Here is a 13,739-nt window from a genome sequence, read left to right as displayed (position 1 = left end):
ACTGTTCAAGGAGTTATGGTAGCTGACTTTATCACACTAATTCTTCAAAACATTAATTATATGGAGTTAATAAACTTATGAGTCCACTGATAAATTTCCAACAACATTTAGTGACTATATTACGTCGTTATAACTTAGGTTGTTAATATCAGTGCATTACGACTCCTCCATGAAATAGGTTTTGACTGCTGACATAAAGATATACCCGAAATTACATTTTATAATCTTTGAATATCACAAAGTTAGAGTAATAAACCGGTTTTAATTCTCACTTCTTCTTTAAATTGTAGTCTCTCGTTTCTTTTAAGGATATTGTAATACTCCATTAGATGCTACACATTAATCTAGACATATCTAGTGTGTTGCAATGTGAGTAATATCTAAACGAGTATAGACTTAAACTTACATAAGGCTTCCAATTAATGAAGCGTAAGGAAATAATCTCATTTATCCTATTATCCTCTAAAGGAGAGCGGTATTTTGTTACATATGTAAGAACCCATTTAACGTCAAACTTATTGAACGAAACTATTGTCCCATTGGGTCTATCTCAGTACGTTATGATATCTATTACATAAGAGACATCTCTAAGATCTATTATATCAAAGTTTGTGTTAACAATGCTTTGACTTATGTAACATATGCTTGTCAAATGTCATCTATATAGACAAGTTTATTTTAGTTGCTCCCACTCATCTTGAGGTAGGTACATTAATCCACTTGATTGTTGATGAGAATAATTATGTTAAGATTTCATCACATTATAATGTTTGCATTAATCCGTACATGGATATTATTGGCTTACAATTAAAGTGTTCTTTAACCTTCAGTTTGAAACTTTAGGTTGTTATCTAATGAACATGTAAATGTGTCAGCCATTTGTTAGGGAAAATCGTTTTTAATGTTCATCTAATGTAGCTTAAAAACTATTATAAGCTACTAGAACAGTGATGATCCTCAAAGAAATCTTTTGTTAGATATGTAATAAAGATTCTTTAATAATTTATCTCTTCCTGAGTACAACCTTTGACAATCAATCAAGCTTCTTAGTGTCTTAACGCTTATATTAGGATTTGGTTTAGTTATGAACACTCTTAGGTAATTCAATCAAATCCCAAATGTTACACGAACACATAAAATCAGTTTTACTAGAAAACTGTTTTATTCCATTCAGATGATTGATTTACGCTAGTGGCTTGATTTTAAGAGATATGATCATTAAACATTTCCAAAATCCATTTCAACTTCATTAGGGAGGTTATGTAATCATCAAAGTTAGTAGGCTTTTAAACCTAGATGACCTCCTGAGTTGATTATTGGGTTCATTAGAAGTTTCAGTTTTATGGATTAGCTCTTGGTTAGGTTGCTATCATTTTCATTCTAAGTTTGTAAGGGTTGGTGCAGTATGATATACAAGAGGTGTAATCGGAGTTAAATTCGTAGTGAAATTTAATGACACTCTTCCCCCCGCCTCTTGTATTCCTTGCAAATCATGATAAGGACTTTGACTGCTCCTACTGACCTTAGAAATCTTTAGGAACTCAGCATGCTTAGGGTCAATACTTAACGACCAACAAATTCTAATAGAGAAAACAAATTAAGGATGTTAGTCGTTGTGATTTCTCTTGTTGAGGATTATGTTATTTTAGGTAAGAAATCTAAGTGCACCCACAATTAAGCAACAATGAAACTTTTGTAAGAGTAGCATTAGATTTAAGGAGATAAGGTTTGATAGAACAGTGTCGTGATGGAGCGATGTCTTGTACAAGAGGTGTAAATTTAAAATTTGCACTCCCCACCTCTTGCAACTATTGCAAGTTATTATTAAGACACTTAATGCTCCCACTGATCTTTAATATCTCTAGAATGCTACAAGAGAAGTTTCAATGAGCTACGTGACATGGGAACTTATCACATATACGTTAGACTTTATTTGATTTCTTTAATGTCCAGATCATAAGTAGCTTAGGGACATATTTAATAGAAATCTTATTAAGTATATGTATGAATAAATTTCTTCTAAGACCGTGGGCCATATGTGTAACACCTCGAAATTTTGTGTCCAATGATGTGTTAACACGTGTCATTTGTTTACACGTGGCATCTGTAATAAATAAAGGACTAATTTTGACAAACCTTGAAAATATATGAATTCGAGGGTTATAAATGCCAACAAGGGTAAATATACTGTATAGTATCCCTAATTAATGCTTAAACCTTCAAACGAATAAATTATAGATCGTACAAAAATAAAACGCGGAAGAAAGTGAGAGATTACAAACTACAGGGGTTAACTGTGTCAACATGTTTAATAATACCTCTGAGTGACCCTTTAACGTCCCAAAGACTTTGTAACGGTGTTATACCCTCACTAAAATAATATATATAAATTTCGCGAAGTTTCGATATGAAACAAGAAAGTTACGATCGAATTCGTAGAAGAAGGGTTAAAAGCGTCAACAGTGAAAGTTAAGGCTTTCCAATATAATTAATAAATAAACCGGGGACTTAATAACGCAGGTAAATAAAACGAGGCCCCTATCGGTAAATAACCGAGGGCCAAACCGCAAAGTTACCCCTTCAAATCCGAAAGGTCAGGCAAATCATTACGAAAGATTTCGTTATTAACGGCCCGATTCTGTAATCATTATAAAAGATTTGAAAAATTCAGAAAATATAACCTCACGCGACCCGCGTAAGGTTTAAACATAAGTTGAGGCGGGCCGCGAGCCTCCTCTATTACGCGTCTGATTTTCTGATCCCAGGCGACCCGCGTAAGAGTTGCATGGAATGTCCATGCGGGTCGCGTACGACGCCCAGATGCAGAAAGTTGTAGTTTCTTGACTTTTGGAGCTTGTGAACGATCATGCACATAATTATGGGGCATGGGCACCCTATGCTCAACCCATACACTTAGGGGACATCTACCCATCAGCTCTGGACTGATTGTAGTGCTTGTAATGATCATAAGTTGCTTCCTTTGGCTATAAATAGCCACACCTTGTGCATAACAAATCACACAACACAAAACACTTACAACTGATCATTTCAAGAGCTCCCTAGCATTCTCTTCTGTTCTCTAATCAAGAGTTACCTTCTGTAAGTCGTTCATAACCATTTTGGTTTCACATTTCCATAGTTATAGCTCATAAACGCAACCGTCGTAACTAACGGTTGTCATTGCAATATCTTGCAAATGATTCAGTCTTATGACGAATCAAAAATGGTTATGAGTTGGTATTTATGTGGGTATTAAACCTCTAAAAGGGTTCCCCCTGATCACCACTCTAACTATGTCAATTATCGAGTCAAACGTGCGGTTAAAAAGTCAACAGAAAGCTATTTTAGCAATTTATGCATAATCTGTAATGTATATGTTATAGAACCTGTTTTGACAATCATAAAACATGATAATATGTATATAAACATGTTTGCGCTCGTTTGAATCGATCATTTACTATATAGAACCGGTTCGGAGCCGAAAGTCGCAAAAGTTTGACTTTTGCTTTGACTTCAGTTCTGACCCGTTTTAGTGAGGTATAAATATACCCTAGGACTCTCTTAGGACCAGGTCACATGTTGGTATAAACCTCTGTGGTCGGTTCATGAGTTATCCGAGTCTTTTACGTATTTCCGTCATTCGCCTAAAAGTTGACCGTAACGGCCTTTTTAAAATTAAAACGAGTATTTCGGACACGTGAACGGACCAAAACCTTGCTTATTAAATTATAAGCATGTCCTTAAAGTTTGACGTCAATCCGAGGTCTAGAATGGGAGTTATGCTAAAAGGCGCACTTTTAAGAAAGTTTTGTAATTACCGGCGCCATTAGCATAACGCCCATCTAACCCAAGTTTTCGTCACCAAAACTTTTACCCACTGTGGTAAAATAATATTCTGGGAATTTTAAAGATTTTTAATAATTTTTACCTTGCTCATAACCTGCGGTTATGGCTACGGTTCGGTAAATACCGAATATGCCCTTTTTGGCCAAAACGGGAGTTCTACAAGGTCTTTTGACCCGATTCCAGTTGCTACTGGTTTTAAATAATAAATAAAGTATTTTAAGCTTTTTAAGCTGTTCGGGAAACTCAGATTTCCTGTAGAACTCGAAAATCCCTTTTAAAGTCTTTAAAATGACCGAAAAGCCCCTACGGGGCATAATATAAACTTAAACTCGTTACGGGCATTACGGAAGGTATCCTACTGATACCAAAATACTTTTAAGGCATATTGACTTAGGAAATAAGCGTACGACTCTTATGGTTAACCGTTTCGCCTATTTGCGCACACGGTACGGCTCATGAAACTAGTTTTCGTGCAATAGCCGATACGGGTCAAATTATATTATTTGAACCCCAAAATCCAGAGTATGAACTATAAACCCATATAAAACAAGTCTCTGAACTTGTTGGGTCCAAATCATACTCCATTCTCGGTTTTCGCCTTTCCGTGCGAATTAACCATATCTATATATCGGAATCAACCGGTTTAAGCTACGGCTAATACAAGGACCGTTAGGATTCTAAGAGGTTAATTAAAACCTTCGTTCCAGATTAGGAGCCCCAGTAAAAGCTATCGGTGACTTGATCTAAATTAAGGATTAATACTTGCAAAGGTAAATACTTTTGACTTATTTCCCCTATATGGGCTTGGGTTACGGTATATTAATACCGCTTGATTGAGCATTATATAATTCCATCGCTTAGGTGGTTAATTGATTAAATATGATTGGCTCATTTAAACAGTTTTGTTGCTTATAAGCCTTTGGGGGGTTTAATGACCGTTGTCCCGGATATCCTCGGCATCATTTTACGAAATGGCCACGACCATCGACATCCCGGTGTAGGCGTACACCCGGTATAAAGTGTCGACATTAAAACTAAAAGACGTAGCCGTTGGTTTTCATACTACGGTTTTACGCAAACGTGGTGTGTCTATAAATCTTTAACCCGGCACGACCCGGGCTACTGAACGCATAAAAGAACATGTAAAACGTTCACAAGATCATTATGAATTTTCCCAAGTTAAAAAGAGTTTGTGCCTTGTGCATTCAAATCAATTTTAATAAACATTTTCAAATGTGTCAGTTGAATGTATTTACCAGTGTAAACTGACGTATTTTCCCCAAAAAGATTAAGTGCAGGTACCTAAACGTAAATTGGCTGGTATTAGCTCCCTAGCGTCGGGATAAGTCTCGCAAGCTTGATTGCAGTATCTGATGGAACAATACTTTACCTTTATTTACGATCCACTGTGGATATTCAACTTCTGTAATACATTTTGATATTACAATCAAAGGTTGAAATTATATATTTAAATTATGCTTCCGCTGTGCATTATATAATTGTGTGGTTTGACTATATTGTTGCCAACATCGTCACGGTAATCCCCCACCGGGCCCACCGGTGAGACACGTGGAAATCGGGGTGTGACAGGTTGGTATCAGAGCCAACATTGAGTGAATTAAACACTATCCTAATGTGTTTAATCTCAGTGACACAATTGCACATACTTGAGTCTAGACAAGAACTTAGGACAAATTCGGATTAATACTCCTTTTTGTCTTTATTTTCGATTTGATTTTTAATAAGTTTTGGAGCAGGAAAATGCCACCTGTTATATTCCGAGGAAGAGGAAGGGGACGTAGAGGCCGAGGAGAAATCGTGACACATCACGATCAAGAAGCTGGACCATCTGGTACAAGACATCCTTCGATGACAAGAAGCGAAGAGCCACAGAGACGAAGAGATCTTTACGAACCAGCGAGGCATTCCACTTCGCACAGCTCGACGCCATCCTACCGGCACTCCTTTGGACCAGATTCAGAAAATAATCCCAACAACCCACAACCTTCCTTCATACCTCTACAACGTTCGGTTTCGCACCGGAACTACGACGACCCTAGTCCGTACTACGTAGCTCAGTTTAATCCGGCTGACTACATACAGGAACCTTCAGGTTTTGTTCCACTAGGGCCACAAGACCATTTTTCTGAAGATCCCATGGAGGAAGATGAGGATCCAACTGAACCAGCTCGTGGTACGCCCACGCATCCGATAGAAGTATCTGATGGATCTTCATATCATGGTCCGCAGTATCAAGGCCCAGATAGCTTTATGGCCTTGTTTGACCGACATGAGTGGTACAACACACCATCTCATCAGACACAACAACCGAGACATCCACAGGATCCCTCTGAGGATTCACGCTTTGAGGCAGTTACGCCACCACCTCCGCCACCGGCACAACCAGTTATACCTGATCCGCCGAGGCGTAGGAGGACCAATGCTCGTATGTCTACACGAGGAGGAGGGGGTAACCACTTCAGCACTCCTCGACATTCTAGTAGTAGCCACTATCCGCCACTACATGAACAAGGACCTTCAAGTCCTATACAGGAGGCGAACTCCGCACCTACTGCACAAAATTCGCCACCATTTGGGTATGACCAACCCATACCAGCTTACACAGGTCCAACGGCTTACAACCCGTTTGAACCGTCACAAGCACAATACAACTACGGCTACGAGCGCGACCCATATGTGGTGTCGGCAAGATATAATGCGCGCTACCCTGACGGAGCACATGGAAGCATGGGACCACCGGATTACTCAGCTCATGGGTATCCAATACCTCCCAGACCTCCAGTTCCGCATCAAGCGCCACAACCACGATTTTCTCCTCCTGAACAGGAAGAAATACTCCATCGACTAGATCGTGTGGAGAGAGAGTTTGAGGAAGAGAAGAAAAGCCACCGAGGATTTCTCAAGGGCTTGGCGAACCTACTAAAGGGCAAAAAGAAGAAACGTGACCACTAGCCCTTAATAGTAGTACTACTGTAATTTCTACCTTGAAATAAGTCCCTGCGTGGACAACTTATCGTATTTCAGTCCCTACGTGGACTTATCTTTAGTCCTTGCATGGACACCTATCTTGAATTAGTCCCTGCGTGGACTTGTCACTTATTTAAAAAAAAAAAAAAAACCTCTATGGAGGTATGTATTATTTGAAAGACCCGTTTAGGGCAATATGTAATTGTATTTGAGATTTTGGAATGTATGTTATGCGTTTTGTTTTAATAGATATAAAAAAAAAATAAATCAAAACCATTCCTTTTATATTGATCTGCCTAATAAGGAATCTTAAGGGGGTGAAACCTAGCTTGGGGTCTTTTAAGATCAGTCAAGATGGTACGACCTAGCTGAAAAGATTCTGATTCCCTGTTAACCTCTGTACGCATGTTAACATTCATGGCAGATGTGATTCGTTAAAATCACGCACGTCATTCTTATACAATAATCCTTTGAGGATTTCAAAACCCAACTAAATGATATATAGATCGTGGGTTAAATCACCAATGAAGGTGATCAATATTATAAAGACATCCATTTAGTGATGCAGTGCCTACGGGCCAGAACTATTAAGACATCCATTAGTGATGCAATGCCTACGGGCCAGTACTATAAAGACATCCATTTAGTGATGCAATGCCTACGGGCCAGTATTATAAAGACATCCATTTAGTGATGCAATGCCTACGGGCCAGTATTATAAAGACATCCATTAGTGATGCAGTGCCTACGGGCCAATATTATAAAAACATCCATTAGTGATGCAGTGCCTACGGGCCAGTATTATTAAAACATCCATTAGTGATGTAGTGCCTACGGGCCAACCATATTAAGACATCCATTAGAGGTGTAGTGCCTATGGGCCATAATAATTGTCTTATAAGACGAAAGGCAGTAGTAGTCTATGACTCTCTGTCGGAAAGAGATAAAAGAACTACGGTTCAACTCTCTATGCCTTGATTCTCTGAAATCTCGGCTAACATTATAAAACATCATCATGATTAGGCTTTATGCCGCCAATACTACTAATATAGTTGAAATAGGAGATATTCAAATCCTAATATGTAATGAAATAATAAATTAACCGAATATGGTCTCTGTACCATGGTTGACAAATTGTCATAAAAGACAATCACATAATAATCTCCTAAATTAAAATTATGTTATCTTCTGTAACAGATTCAAGTTACAATGGCGGATCCCAATGGAGAGAACAGCCACACGAATGAAGATGACTATGACAATGCGTCAGTACATTTGACAGGCGCACAGCTAAAGGCTCTGATCAACAATGCTGTCCAGGCAGCTATTGATCGTCAACATACGGAGTCTCAAGGCAGATCTGTGTCAAAACCACCCTCTAAACCAAAGACACACTCCAAACCACCCTCTGAACCCAAGAAAGATGACGACAAGCATTCGTCTACTGAGCACAGCGTTCACCGCGATAGAGAATATACTGATGCGTCCAGTGCTAAGGGTTGCACCTACAAATACTTTGTATCATGTAAGCCCCGTGAATTTACAGGGGAGAAAGGTGCGGTTGACTGTATAACCTGGCTGGACGAGATGGACACGATTGTGGACATCCGCGGGTGCGCTGAGAGGGACGTGGTGAAGTTTGTGTCCCAGTCATTCAAGGGCGAGGCCCTGGCATGGTGGAGAGCTCTGGTGCAGGCTTCAGGTAAGTCTGCCTTGTACAAAATGTCATGGGGGGAGTTTATTACCCTCATAAAAGAAAACTACTGCCCTCAGCACGAGGTTGAGAAGATTGAGGCTGATTTTGTCTCACTAGTGATGACAAACCTGGATTGTCAAGCTTATCTGACAAGCTTTAACACTATGTCACGCCTGGTGCCATATCTTGTGACACCAGAACCTAGAAGAATTGCCCGATTCATTGGGGGTGATGTGCGTGAAGTGTGTTATATTTTTAGATATATATTTAAGCCCTTTTTACACTTTTAGCCAAGTTTTAAATTTATAAAACACGATATTTACTAACACTAAACACACATATGGGCAAGTGCACCCATCGTGGACGTAGTATAGTGTTGGTAAGATACCGAGGTCGTCCAAGGACACAAGAGCTTTTAATACCGGTTTATCCTCAACGTCTAATCAAATCAAAAAGTTAGAAAAATGTTTTAAACTAAGAAAATAAAAACTAACTAAATGCTGAAAAATAAAATAAAATAAAAACAGATAGACAAGATGAATCACTTGGATCCGACACGTGTATTAGTATAACCTTTGATTATTTTCGCACTTTTGCACTTGTTTAAGAGATTATCTTAGTTATTGTAGTAGGCCCCTTTTTCGGAGGTGACGTTACCCTCAACCCAGTAGTTTGAGTCAGCAAGGATACAATCCTAAAGGGTCGGATTATTGAAAGATAATGAATTAAGTTATTAATGCAAATTATGGTAGGCCCCGCTTTTGGCGGTGACGTTACCCTCGGCTAAGTAGTCTGAGTCAGCAGGGATACAGTCCTAAATAGCCGGGTTATAGTATTAATAGTAGTTAGCTTATGAGGGGGTCAAAGAGTTTGGATCCCCGCCATCCAATACCTATGGGCATTGAAGGAGATCCTACTAAATTTGACCCAGGTCCCAAGCAGGACCTCTAAACGCTGAACAAGGGCAAGACCTTTACCAAACCGTTCCCTTAACCCCCGACCAGGTAGCCAACATACCTCCATATAGACCGTGGAGATATGAATGGTGAAAATCTTTTATTTTATATAGACAGTAAAATAATGCCAAGACACCACGGACAAACGATAAGGAAAGATCACCTTCAACATAAGTAACTAGTTATTAAAGTCATTAATACAAAACCAAATAAAAAGTGCAAAAGATTAAAAATAAAAAGTATTATACTAAACACTTGTCTTCACCAAGTGATGTAAGAGACTTAGGCAAACATGGCCTTGATTGTCAAGAACTCTTACGATCAATCTTGGATCCCGAGACGACTCACACACTCTATGATGGACAATGGATGATGGTGGTGGATGATGGTGTTATGGTGGTGGTGGGTGGTGGATGAAGTGTGAGAGAGGTGGTGTGCCAAGGGATGAGAGAGAATGAAACCAAGCTCCTCTATTTATAGGCTGAACAGAACGCTGGACACGGCCCCGTGTTCGCTGAACACGGCCCCGTGCCCGTCTGACATTCTCTCTCTTCATTAATTGTAATTGCGAATTACAATTAATGCGCCTGCTGTACTTTCAACACGCCCCCGTGTCCGCTGGGCACGGCCCCGTGGTGAGCAATGGAAGCTTCTACTGGTTTGTCTTTTCTGCTGCTTCCTGGGCACGCCCCCGTGTTCACTGGACACGGGGCGTGTTCAGGCTCTGTTTCTCTTCTCTTTGTCTTGGGAGGTGCCGTTGAGGGTCCGGGCAGTTCACTTTTGTTCCTTTTCTTGTATTTATGGTAGATTTAGTAGTCTTTTTGCTTCTTTTGTGATTTTGAGCTCATTTCATCCTGAAAATACAAAAGGAAGACAAAAACACTCTTTTTCCAACATTAGTACTTAAAAAGGGTTAGTTTTATGCCTTAATTGATGTGTTTTATATGTTGCATTTTACACACATCAAATACCCCCACACTTGAACTTTTGCTTGTCCTCAAGCAAAACTCTTTTAATGTGGCTTACACTCCCAAATGGAATAGGTAGAAGAGAAGTTTTTCAACTTGTCCTAGAGTGTCGGGAATCCAAGGTTTAGATAGGTTCTATTTTTATTTTATTTACAATCTTATTCGTCATGGTTTATTTTGAACTTTTCATAAGATAAACTACTTAATTTGGCATAGCATGCCTTATTAAAATTCCATTTATATACAAGTTCACATACCTCACGGGAGATCACTCAATCACTCGGCCGAAGGTGTATATTTAAGTGAATCGCTCGAGAGCGGCACGGATTTACATTTTCCATATGCTTGCCAAGCGATCAATCCTCCTCCTTTTTAACTTTTACCTTTGTAAATATCAAGAGGTCTTTTTGGGGTGAAGGCTTGGGTTTAAAGGTGGGTGGTTGGTTAGTGGTTAGTAAAAAGGGCGAAAATCGTAACAAGTGTCGGTTTTCGTAAAATACCTTATTTTTGGTGACATTTATTTTTGAAGTATTTCTCCAAACAAGCTTTTTGTAGCTTATGTTTGTTTTTGACTTCATCATTTTTTTTTTTTTTTTTGGTCATGTAAAGGTATGTTTATGAAAAACCGAGTATGTTACTAAAATAAAGGTGAAAAAAATGAAAAAGGTTTTTGGTGGGTAGAAAATTGTTTTGGGGGTAATGAAATGAAAGGTTTAGGCTCAAAGGGGTTTCCTAGGGGGATTTTGGGTAGGTAAAAAAAATGAAAAATAATGGTTTTGAAAGAAAAATAGTTAGTCCTAATGCCTCCATCATTTACTTACTTGGGTTTAAGTTGGTAAGGACCGGGAATGTATCGTCGTGGCAAGTTCTAGATTTGTAAAGACCGAGCGGCTATTCACACAAGAAACGAAAAATGAGCATTTAATCTAAATATGTGTATTTTTATGCTCAATAAAGGCTCAAAACTCACTTTTTGTGGGAATGGGTTTTTAATGTGACCAAGCATATATAATCGAATTTTAGCTAGACTTGTTATACCGTTTCATAATTTTCTTATGTTAGTTCTTTTTATCACGACGCTATCGGTTGTAAGTTTGTAAAAATATAACCCTTTTATAACTTGTTATTCCCAACTTAAACTAAGACAAGTAAATAAAAAAAATGAAAAAGTTTTTGAAAAAATTTGGGGTGTTTAGCGGTTCCAATAGAGTTTTGTGTAAGGCTTGTTTTAGGATTTTGCAAAATTCCAAGGTTTTAGCATCCCCCCCACACTTAAATTACACATTGTCCTCAATGTGTCCAAAAATAGAGTTTTTGGTTGATTAGAATATGTAAAAGTGTGTTTAAAAACAAAGATTTGTGTTACTGGCACTCTGGACACGGCCCCGTGTTGACCGGGCACGGCCCCGTGGTCAAGTGCCAGTAACAAAAATTATAGAATTGAAACAGAAGCCTGGACACGGGGGCGTGTTCGCTGAACACGGCCCGTGTCCAGTTACCTGAACTGGGTGATTTCCTGCAGGGGGCTCAGCACGGGGCCGTGTTGGTTGGGCACGGCCCGTGTGGAGCCTTCTGTTATGGAGATTTTTGTCGGTTTGTTCTGTTCTTCTGCATGGTTCCATTTTTTTCTCGTTCCCTTTTTCATCCATTACCACCATGAGTCCATAAATCATAAAAACCATCATAACATTGCTAATAGAGAGATAATACATAAATATAGTTAATTAACTAAGGGGTACATAAGGTTATCATAAAGGTTCTACTTATTTAGGAAAATTTCGGGAATAGCTTCCCGATGTAGAAACATCCTTCAGCCCATGGCTCCTAGGTTCTCACTCAAAGCCATTCTTCTATCTCCCTTGGGAGGTAGAAGGTAGCTTCATTCTCGTCGGTATCTTGAGGAGGAGCGCTTACCGGGACTCCTTGCACTACCCTTGGTTGCGATACTTGGTGCAAGGCGTGCCATTCTGCTGGGATGATAACCTCGGGTACCACATTCCACGCCCTGTGTGTAATCACCGGAACCAAAGGCGGGGAAGCAAGAAGGTTTATCCTTTGGTGCAGAAGGTTTACTTCTTGCAGGCAGCCCTCCAAACTTATCGTCAGATGATTAACGCGATCCACCAAAGCTTCTTCTACACTTGTCAATTCGTCCACGGCTTCCCTTAAAGCGTAAACGTAGTTTACTAGGGAATCCTCTGCGGTGGACGATCTCCTTCCATTTCGGTTATTCCTTGAAGATGCTCCGCTGTTCCGGCTGGCCATTTTCTGCGAAATAAGCCGAGGAACTAAATTTTTGCAAAACAGTACCTCGAACACGGCCCCGTGCTCAGTGAGCACGGCCCCGTGTTCACTGTCTGCAGGAATTTTTGTCTAATGGTTCTAGGTTTTTAAATTATTTCTATATACTTTCGTCGTGTTATGAGCTTAGATAATTTAAAAACACAGTTATGGAACTACTTTAGACAAGAATCCATAGCGAAGATTCCTACAAACCTTGCATAGAAGGTTGGAATCATGGGTTTCCAAGCTTCCATGGAGGTAGGGTTTGAAAAATTTTTGGAAGAAGAGGAAATGAACAAAAGTGGAAAAGATAAGATGGTCCTTAGGAACCTTCTTTTGGTACTTACCTAGGATGGTATATGTGAAGATTCCAGGGATCTCTGCTTGGTGGAGTGGTCAAAAATGAGCAGGATTCAGGCTGCATTTAAAGAAAACGACAGCACACGGAACACGGCCCCGTGTCCGCCGGACACGGCCCCGTGTGCAGAGAAAATCCTGACACATTTTGTCCGTATTCTGACAGAATCAGCAGAAAATCTTCTGAGCGAACACGGGGTCGTGGTGACCGGACACGGCCCCGTGTCGGAGGGCTGTCTCGTGGAGTTTTGTCTTTTCTAAGGCGCTTACTTATATCGGGTGGCTCCTGACTTGTTGGAACAACCCCATAGTGCCTAAGATACCTTAATTGTCCTATACTAAGGCGAGAACGCAAGAGGTTGTCGGTGAGGGTAATTCCTATTTTCATTCTAGGTGGAGAAGTCCAACCCTTTCCCGGGCTCTCGTTAAAGAAGGTGTATGCCGAATCGCTCAGGTCTATGTATGCACCGAACGAGGTCGATGGGGAGTCCTTCACGGCACAATCGGCACAGGGACGACTATCGTCCACGTCTTGTCTAGGAAGAAAGGTATTTTCGGAAGCAACGAGGTTGTCAGAATGCGGTTCCAACATTTCCTCATGGTCATCGTCTTGGGATGGATCTAAGAAATCCTTCCTAAGTTCTT

The sequence above is a fragment of the Helianthus annuus genome, chromosome 11 (genome assembly GCF_002127325.2).
Source record: "Helianthus annuus cultivar XRQ/B chromosome 11, HanXRQr2.0-SUNRISE, whole genome shotgun sequence".
NCBI classification, from domain to species: Eukaryota; Viridiplantae; Streptophyta; class Magnoliopsida; order Asterales; family Asteraceae; genus Helianthus; species Helianthus annuus.
The sequence above is the reverse complement of the archived record's forward strand: the minus strand, read 5'-3'. Positions refer to the sequence as shown.